This window comes from Coffea arabica, chromosome 5c (assembly GCF_036785885.1).
Source record: "Coffea arabica cultivar ET-39 chromosome 5c, Coffea Arabica ET-39 HiFi, whole genome shotgun sequence".
Lineage (NCBI taxonomy): Eukaryota > Viridiplantae > Streptophyta > Magnoliopsida > Gentianales > Rubiaceae > Coffea > Coffea arabica.
This window is the reverse complement of record NC_092319.1, coordinates 12,920,730-12,931,587: the sequence shown is the minus strand read 5'-3', so window position 1 is coordinate 12,931,587 and position 10,858 is coordinate 12,920,730. Positions and strand designations below refer to the sequence as shown.

Genomic DNA, 10,858 nt, shown 5'->3' with positions numbered 1-10,858 from the left:
AGATGAAGGATTCTAATTGTTAATAGTTGCTGAAAATTTTCTTAAAAGGAAAAAATTAAGAAATAAGTTGGCTTCCAATGACAAAGAAGTTTAGTTATTGATTTCCTTTTGTGTTTGAGTTTCTAAATTAATATAGAAATTACCTATAATTCTAATATGATTAGAATTAAGATATTTAATGGAAATTTTAGAAATTCAAATTGGATAAGAAGTTGTTCAATTATGTTTTGGAAACTTTTTAAATTCTAGTAAGGCTAAAATTAATAAAGTACAATAAAGTTTAGAAACTTTCAATTAAATTTAGAAAGTGTTCAAATTCTTTTAGAAACTTTTTAGTTTAATAACACTAAATCCAGAAAGTGCTCTAAATCTAGTATTTAAAATTCTAGAATGGTTTTGTTGAAGATATGTGATCTGATATTATAAAAAGTTTTGCTATTGTAAAGAAAGATTAGATTTGATATGTTTTGATTATAGTATCATATATTAATTAGGTAATAGATTGATTTAAATTAGCATGATTTTAGGATCTAGATTCGGTTACACTTGTGTATATATATTTGTATATTGTGTAGTCCAAAGTAATATGAAGAAGAGTATTTTCTCTCCATTTTTCTTAGTTTTCATTGTATCAGAGTTTTAGGCTTTGTTATCAATTTGTCCTTTGACGTGACCCTATTGAGTCACTTTTAGGTGTTTCTTATGTGAATTATAATGGCAGATATGAAAGGTAGTAGTAGAGAGATGAAAACAGTAATTTCTGATATTATTCCTACAACATCAAAGATTATTGAACACAAACTGAATGGAAAAAATTTTTTGAATTGGAGTAAAACTATTCGGATATATTTGTGCAGGATCGATAAAGATGATCATTTCACAGATAACCCACCCATTGATGGGGAAGAAAAGAAGGTTTGGCTAAGGGAAGATGCAAAACTATTTTGCAAATTCGAAACTCTATTGATAATGAGATAGTTAGTCTCATCAATCATTGTAAGTTTGTTAAAGATCTTATAGATTATTTGGTTTTCTTGTATTCTGGTAAGGGTAATTTAAATCATATATATGATGTTTGCAAGGAATTTTACCGTCCGAAAAAACAGCAGAGATCCCTTACAAAATATTTTATGGATTTTAAACGTGTGTATGAGGAATTGAATTCTCTCCTTCCTTTTAGTATTGATGTAAAAAGTCAACAGTCTCAACGGGAACAAATGGCTGTAATGAGTTTTCTTGCAGGATTACCAATTGAGTTTGATGCTGCTCGAACACAAATTCTCTCTAACCCAGAGATTGTTTCTTTCCATGACACTTTCACACGAGTGTTGAGAACCGAGGGATCTTTGTCTACTTCCAATGTTACTAGTGCTCTCGTGAGTCGAAGTGGGGTTAGTCAAGGAAATAATGGTAGAAACAGTAGCAAAAATTGGACTGGTGGGATTGCTGGTCATGAACAATACAACTCAAATCAGCGAGTCTGTTATCACTGTAAGAAATCAGGCCATACCATATGTGCATGTTGGGACCTTCATGATAGATCTCAATAGCAGCCCCCGTTTGCAAATTTCGCAACCCAGGAAAATAATTATGTGCCTTCTGACAAATCCATACTCATCTCTGCGGATGAGTTTGCCCGCTTTACTGAGTTCCAGGCCTCACAAAAATCTACTAACCCATACTCTAGTACCAATCCTTTTTCTATTGATCACTCAGGTAAACCTACCATATGCCTTGTGTCATCTTCTAACAAATGGGTCATCGATTCTGGTGCAACAGATCATATGACTGGTAATAAAGATATCATCTCCTCTTTTAATCCTAACAAAGATTATCCGAATGTTACTTTGGCTAATGGGTCATGTGCTTCAGTTGTGGGTTCTGGATATAGCAATTCTTATGTTATCTATCCCCTTATATTCAATCTTATGTTTACCTAATTTTTCTTTTAATATACTCTCAGTCAGTAAAATTACAAAAGCTCTCAAGTGCTCTGTCTCATTCTTTCCTGAATATTGTGTTTTTCAAGATCTTATGACAGGGAAGATTATTGGTAAAGGACGTGAGTCTGGCAGCCTGTATACACTTGAAATCCCTTCATCGAAAGTGTCGAAACCTGTTGCATGTTCCTCCACCTTGACTCTGCTTGAAATTCACTGTCATTTGGGTCATCCATCTCTACCTACATTGAAGAAATTGTGTCCAAATTTTTAGTATTTATCCCATTTAAATTATAAGTCATGCCAATTTGCCAAGCATCATCGTTTGCCTTACTTGTCTAGAGTCAATAAACGAGTTTCATCCCCCTTTGAATTATTGCACTCTGATATATGGGGCCCTTGTCCAATAGTATTTAATTCTGGTTTTAACTATTTTGTCACATTTGTTGATGACTACTCTCGTGTTACTTGGTTATATTTAATGAAAAATTATTCAGGTTTATTTAATATCTTTTGTTCCTTTTGTTCTGAAATAAAAACACAATTCAATGTGTCTGTCCACATTTTGCGAAGTGATAATGCAAAAGAGCACTTTTCTAAACCCTTTAATTTGTATATATCAGAAAATGGAATCCTTCACTAATCTTCATGTCTTAACACACCACCACAAAATGGTGTTGCTGAAAAGAAAAATAGGCACTTATTAGAAGTTGCTAGAACTCTTCTATTTCACATCAAGGTTCCTAAGCAATTTTGGGCAGATGCTGTTTCAACAGCCTGTTTCTTAATTAATCGCATGCCATCTTCTGTGCTTGCTAGTGAAATCCCTTATTCAATTTTGTTTCCAACCCAATCTTTATTCCCCATTGAGCCACGCATATTTGGGTGTACTTGTTTTGTTCGTGATACCCGTCCTCAAGTGTCTAAATTAGATTCTAAATCTCTCAAGTGTGTGTTTTTGGATTATTCATGTCTTCAAAAAGGGTATATTATTTTCCAAGTTTAGATCGCTATTTAGTCTCTGTTGATGTTACATTTTTTGAGATACATCCATTTTTTCTTGAGTCTGTAACAGCCCCACCTTCCCCTAAGGCGAACCAAAGGGGTTAGCGGACTGCCTGCCCAGCTCTCGCCAGGACTACGGATCAGATTAGAGCTATCTATAGCGATCCGGAACTTACAAACGAGCGTAAACAAGTCAAAATGGTAAAATAACCCAAAATAAAAAAAATGAAATCCGGAGTCGGCCATGAATAGTAACCGACCCGTCAGAACCCAGCCGAAAATCTAACAAACATACACAACTGAACTTTAGCGTTTACAAATCAAAATGACATACAAAAGCTTTCAAAAGTTAATACATATACACGGTTTGCCAAATCAGAAGAGAAAACGCCCCAAAAATACACTTAGGGTTTTAATACATGAGCTATACAAAAGATATGTTCAATTAGCTCAATTTGGCAGCCATTTGTCAAGTCCAGACCAAAAGTGTTTATTTTCCTGTAAGGAAAACAAAAGGGAACAGAAAGGGGTGAGCTTGCGCTCAATGAGGTACCAAACATATAGCAGCAAAATCATGGCATTTCACATTTAACAAATCAGATACACATGCCAGATGTAAAGCAAAGGAACCAATGATTCAAATCAGAAGGATACGGGTGGCTCTCAGGAGCCAAATTTCCAGCGCAGTACTTGATCCAAACCGGTTGACTCTCCGTCAACGTATATAGAACCAAACGTCCGTAGACCCCTCTTTACACCGAATTCCGTCCACCAAACACCCCTTTACCGGGCCCGCTCACCGTAACCGAACAGAAATGGTAATACTCGAATATACCGGAATCAAGGGTCTCAATACCCAAAAATCCCCGAACAGACTACCGTGGTTCATTATCTAATCGTCCAGGCCCTTGCCGGCCCGACTCGAATAACTTAGCCACAGGATTGAGCTCATAGGTCATAGAAATCCGAACAGATGCAGACACAGATAACAGATTCAAATTTTACATAGTAAATTGGCATATGAACAGACTAGAGAACGAGTGTGATAAAGTACACCCTCGTCTCGAACAAATAAACAGATTGCAGAGCAGAAATCAAGTTAAACAGCAATGGAGGGGAGTGGTACACTCACCGGCTCAACTTCAAAAGTTTTCACTTCAGATTGGCCTTAATCGCCAAGAAACCCTAAAATAATCAAAATAAACCAATTGAAGGTTTTACTTCCAGAATCGAGTAATCAGAATGCACATGTGAGGCTCGACTACACGTCGTACGCCTTGCCAAATAAATACTAGTGCAAGAATGCAAAAACACGATTCCCATGGAAACTAAAAGGTAGCATGAAGACCTAGGCGCAAACAACCCAAAAGTCTTTCATTCTACCAAAAGGCAAATCCAACTTAAAGGAACCAAACGGCCTAGAAAAATCGGGCAGCACCTCCCCTAAAATTCTTACTTTTCCAGCCATTAAGGCTTCATTATATCCTCAAATCAGTCCCAACATCTCACACAAAAGTCATCTCATTTCCCAAAAGCCGTTCGCTAGGCTCAAAGTGGTACAAGTACAAAAGTTAGCTAGGAAACAACCAAAATGAAAGCAAGCCCTAAGAGAGACTCGACGAGGAGTCATAAAACAATGCTGAACACAACCCCAATAGGGTCTCATATGCATAAATAAGCATGATAGCAAACCAGAAATTAGAAATAGCATTAGTCTTGGCCCCGAATAGAAAAACCGTTTTGCCCTTATTTTGCGGTAATGGCGTCAATTTCACTACGATTATCGGATGGGGGTGTAAGATCCACCGTTTCGAAGCCAAGAAACAGAGCTACAACAATGTAGAAGGTCACTCAATCTAGTTCCTAACACAACTAGGTCAAATATGTAAAATACTATACCAGAATTCCCAAAACAGGTTTGCAAATCACACAAAACTGTAATTACTATAACTCAGTCTATACAAGTCCAAATGCCGAAATTCCAAAGGCATATGATAGCTAAGACATCCAGTAACATTTCATCAGAAGACACCAACTTCCAAATCTAAACCAATTCCAGTCAAAATATCCAAATACAAACTCAGTTTTCGCATTCTGATCAAAGCAGAACAGCTACAGTAATTTCGTCATAACTCACTCTACCCTAATCCAAATGCCCTGAAATTTTACAGGCACCTTATACACATCAATACCTACACCTTTCATGTTTTGAGCAAAATCTAATTCGGCCTCTAACCCTATGATCTAAAACCGGACAGAATTGGGATTTTATAAACCCTAACTTTCCATTTTTCCATCCAAATCCATAATTGATTGCATTTTCTCATCCAATACACCTCATAGAGTCATTATCAGCCATTACCATTCATCATACAAGGCCACAACATCCCCTTCATATTAAACCAGAAAAATTCCCAATAAAATAAAAACTTCACCAAAACTCTTCAAATCAAGAAATAAATCATATATTCCTTCACTCATGCCACCATTAAGCATCATATAACCATCATTAGGTGTAGTAGAGGGTTCAAGCATCACTTACCAAGTAACAAGAGGTGTAGAGAGGTTGGCCACCTTAGAGCTTCAAAACAACTTCACTAGTACACTTATTATCACTAAAAGGAAAGGTTTTATGGATTAAAAATGGATGTAAACAAATGTTTTGGGTGATTTGCACCAAGTAGAAGCTTGAAAGTTGAAGAGTTTCTTCTTTCTTCTTGCTTAGAGAGGGCCGGCCATAAGGAGGAGAAAAATGGTGAATTTTGTGCAATTTTTGGATATTTAATCCTTTGGTCAAAAAAGTCAAGAATGTGAATAGTATTTCTTAAGGTCCAACCAATAGGAAAGTGACACTTGTCACCTCCATTAAATGTATTCTTATCTTTCTTTTCTCTCTCACATCAATCACTTCACACACACTACTTATCTCTTAACACCCGATAAATTTTCCACAGTACCCGAAACTTAACCTTATTGGCCGAATTTTTCCGAACTTTTCGCACTAGTGGGTCCCACGTCCAATATATATCCTTAATTTTCTAAAAATTCACCAATGCTAGAAAAATCATCTTAAAACTATAACTGCTCATAAAATCCACTAAGAAAATATTTCTAAGCCAGAAAATGCAGAAAACATGCAATTAAGGGGTAATAAACCCTAGGAAAAATAATTAGGGTTTTACGGGTTCTCACAGAGTCTATGTCTATAGTAGTCAGGGGAGAGAGATGATATTTTAGTCTACACTATTACAACAACTGTTCCTACAAGACCACCGATTACTCAAGTGTATTCTCGTCATCCTTAACACATAGACTCACATCCTCCACCACCTTCTCTGTTTGCAGATCTGAGTCCTGATCCACCGCTTCCTCAGTCTCTAGATTCCAATCTTGATTTGCCTATTGCTTTAAGAAAAGGTAAAAGACAGTGCCCTTACCCAGTTTCATCATTTGCTTCATATGACCATTTGTCTCCCTCTTTGCATTGTTTTACTGCTTTCTTAGATTCAGTATCTTTTCCTCAACGCTTATCTGAGACTTTGAAACATCCTGGTTGGCAGGCTGCTATGGAGGAAGAAATGATGGCCCTAGATAATAATGGTACTTGGAATTTGGTTCATCTACCAACATGTAAGAAACCTATTGGTTGTAAATGGGTGTTTGCTGTTAAAGTCAATCCTGATGGTTCTGTTGCTCGTTTCAAAGCTCGTCTTGTTGTAAAAGGGTATGCTCAAACATATGGAGTGGATTACTCAGACACATTTTCTCTTGTAGCAAAACTCACCTCTGTTCGATTATTTATTTCCCTTGCTGCTACTAATAATTGGCCTTTGTACTAGTTAGATGTTAAGAATGCATTCCTTCATGGGGATTTGTAAGAGGAAGTTTATATGGAGCAACCACCTGGATTTATTGCTCAGGGGGAGTCTGGTAATGTTTGTAGACGCCGAAAGTGATTATATGGGTTAAAATAGAGTCATCATGCTTGGTTTGGGAGATTCAGTGAGGTGGTTCAAGAATTTGGCATGAAGGAGTGTAATTCTGATCATTCTGTCTTTTATCAATAATCTAAAGTTGGTATTATCCTATTAGTGGTTTATGTTGATGATATTGTTATTCCTAATAGTAACAATGCAGGTATTGCACCTCTTAAAAATTTTCTTCAATCGCGCTTCTAGACAAAAGATTTGGGTATGTTGAAATACTTTTTAGACATTGAGGTTACAAGATGTATTCAAAGTATCTTCTTATGCCAAAGGAAGTATGTCCTTGATCTTTTGAAAGTAACAGGAAAGCTAGGTGCTAAGCCATGCAGTGCACCAATGATCCCCAACATGTAACTTACAGCAGATGATGGGGAGTTATTCTCATATCCTGAAATATACCGGAGATTAGTGGGGAAGTTGAATTGTATTACAGTGACTCGTCCGGATATTGCATATCCAGTTAGTATTGTGAGTCAATTTATGTCCTCACCAAGAACCACCCATTGGGTAGTTTTAGAGCAAATCTTATGTTATCTTAAAGGAGCTCCAGGCCGTGGTATACCATATGGTATTCATGGCCATTCTCATGTTAAATGCTTCTTAGATGCGGATTGGGCAGGTTCTAAAATAGATCGAAGATCTACAACTGGATATTGTGTCTTCGTTGGAGGTAATTTGGTATCGTGAAAAAGTAAGAAACAAAGTGTAGTATCTCGCTCTAGTATAGAGTCTGAATACCGGTCTATGGCACAATCCACTTGTGAGCTTATATGGATACATCAATTATTGTGTGAGGTGGGAATCAATAATTCACTTCTAATAAAGTTATGGTGTGACAATCAAGCTGCCCTTCATATAGCATTAAATCCAGTTTTTCATGAGAGAACAAAGCTTATCAAAGTTGATTGCCACTTTGTTCGTGAAAAAATTCAGTAAAACTTGATCTCAACCAGTCATGTGAGAACTGGAGAACAGTTAGCTGATATTTTCACTAAGCCTCTAAATGGTTCGAGAATTGATTATATTTGTGGCAAGATGGGCATGATTAACATCTATGCTCCATCTTGAGGGGGAGTGCTGAAGATATGTAATCTGATATTATAGAAAATTTGATATTGCAAATATTAGAAAAAAATAGATTAGATTTGTTTTGATTATAGTATCATATATTAATTAGGTAATAGATTGATTTAGATTAGCATGATTTTAGGATCTAAATTAGGTTACACTTGTGTATATATATTTGTAAATTGTGTAGTCCAAAGTAATATGAAAAAGAGTATTTTCTCTCCTTTTTTCTTAGTTTTCAGGTTTAAAAGAAAATTTTCAAACCTAAGTGAACTAAGAAATGCTAGTTGTACTAGAAAAGCCTAATTTGACTTGGGATCATAGCTAGATTATAACATCTATTCAAGGTTTTAAATTTTGAAAAATTTTTCTACTACAATTAGAAAGTTTTTTCCATAGAATTTAAAAACACAAAATTTTTTTCACCTAGAGTTTTTTATAGATCCATGACTAGACACATTTAAATCAAACGTGAATCCTAAACACGGTTTTCCAATGTCAGGATCTAGCATTGGAACTATGTTGACCGTGGAGTGGATCCAAGAGCCAAATTGTGATCGATAGGGTGATTTTTACCTAATGATCAAATTTGTGAGGCGGGTCCATATGTTCGGATCAAAAGTAGAACTTTTTTTTACTGTATTTTATTCTTAAATTTCAAGAATTAAAACTTTAAATGGTTTAAAGTTTTAGCATATTATGATTCATGATTAGAATTAAAAAAATATTTTATTATACTTTCATTTAATATTGTATAATGTGAATGCATGATGGATGGTTATGGACATAGACCAAGGTGATTATGAATGGCTGAACGTATGAATAACTTTTGATTTTAATCTTCTCATCTCACTCTTGTTGAATGTAACTCAAGATTTCTCTCAATATTTTGTAATGTATTTTATTAAAGATAGGGAGAGTGTAAGAATTTGAAATTCTTAGGTTAGATTTACATTTATAATGTTCAAAGGATATGGAGATGGCACCAATTCCATCATGGTAGGTATACAAAAGACGTACATGGATTGGAGATATTTTTTGTTCCTTAGATTGACCATCTAGTTTCCTTTTGACTTAAGAAAACTAGTCTAGAGAAGTTCTATCGTCATCCATATATCTAATAGCATGTTTTCATTTGGAAGTGCCTGCATGGTGGTCTCCCTGTGAGAGCAGAAGTATACAGAAGAACAAGGCAAGGGAACCCTATTTGTATAGGGTGTGGAGACAAGGAGGAAACTCTTGAACGCCTACTGATCCAGTGTACAAAAGCTAAGGAAATTTGGAAGATGGCACCGGTGCAGTGGGATGGAATTATGGAGCTGTCAGATTGCTTCATAAGATGGTGGACAACAATAATGGAAGCTCAACAAGACAGAGGAAGGGAGGATCAGGTGAACCTCACCATTAATATCCTCTGGCAGATATGGAAAGCAAGGAACGATAGAGAATTCAACCACAAAGAAAGGGAACCACACAAGATTATTCAAAGAGCCATGAAGGAGTGGACAGAGTTTGATGAGGCAAACAAAGGCAACGTAGTAAGGAAGAACACTCAGGAAACAGAAATACAGCAACGAACTGAACAAGAGCCAGGGCAAAACGAGAGCCAAACCAGCCTACTGATCAAGATCCATACACATCAAGACAAAAGACAATCAATAGTTGGGATAGGAATCACTGCAACTGACTCCTTGGGACAAATTCAAGCGGGCTGGGCTCTAAGAGAAAGATTATCAACTGAGCCAATACAAGATCAAGCGGTAGCAGTGAGACTTGCGCTACTAAATGCGATCAGCCAAAGATGGAGCAGTATCAGAGTGGAGCTCGATAACAAGGAGCTGATGGAGTGTATAAAAGGTTCGAGGCAGTGCAACCATATGATGGCTACTCTAATGGAAGATATCCAGTTCATTAGTAATCAGTTTCATAAGTGTTCTTTCTCTTTTGCTAATACAGGGAAAGTAGGCAGTATTAAATTGAGCTTGCATGCTCTAAACATCTGGATAGATGAAGAATGGGTAAATCCCACTCTTAGGTGCTAGGCACCAAGATTTTTTGGTAGGACGTTTGTCCTCTTCTATGGACCTTTGTCCAAATATTGTACAGTTTAAATCATTATATATATGAAAAAACTATCGTTTCGACAAAAAAAAAATAGCATGTTTATTCATTTATGTTGATGAATGGATATGCATACCATTTGTTTGATAAGAATAACTCTAAAATTGTAAATGTCTAAAATCCCTTTAGACTAATATTACGTCAAGACTTAAGTGGCCTTTCATTATTATAGTTAAAGCTAAGTCTTTATTTAATGTTACCTTGTTCACTTTAGTGAAGGGTACTCGACAAGGATGTATTTCTACTATGAGATAAGACTTGAAAATAATGGATTAGATTTAACTATAATATATAACTTATTAGCCACAATCAAAGTTTTGTGTTTTAGAGGTAATGGTTGGGGAACACATATGATGTGCCTTATCAAGAGTGATGACTCAACTATCTAAAAGTTATTACTTGTTGTAATTAGTAATAAGTGCCTACTTATTAAAGTCATGTTTGGATTGTTTGCCTCAATGAAGGTCAAAATAACCAAAACGAGATTTTAGCCTATTCGGAATTTTGAATTCTCAAGTCTATATGAGAGAGTTACAGATTTGAATAAAGTAGTAGAAGCAATACAAAAATTAATTTTATGTCATTTTTACTTGATTTTGCTTTTTACATAAATAGTAATTCTCAATTTACTTAATATTTTCAATTTCTTGGATTGCAAAAGAAAATTGAGAAATAATCTCAAATTAGGTTGGCCATATCTTTAAAAACATCAATACTTCCAATCATGAAAGATAAAAT

At 35.7% G+C, this 10,858-nt stretch overlaps 1 pseudogene; it reads left to right on the top strand.

Moving 5' to 3' along the window:
• The first annotated feature begins 714 nt into the window (after positions 1-714).
• On the top strand, positions 715-1,550 carry LOC140007205 (uncharacterized; annotated as a pseudogene).
• The last annotated feature ends 9,308 nt before the right edge of the window (positions 1,551-10,858 follow it).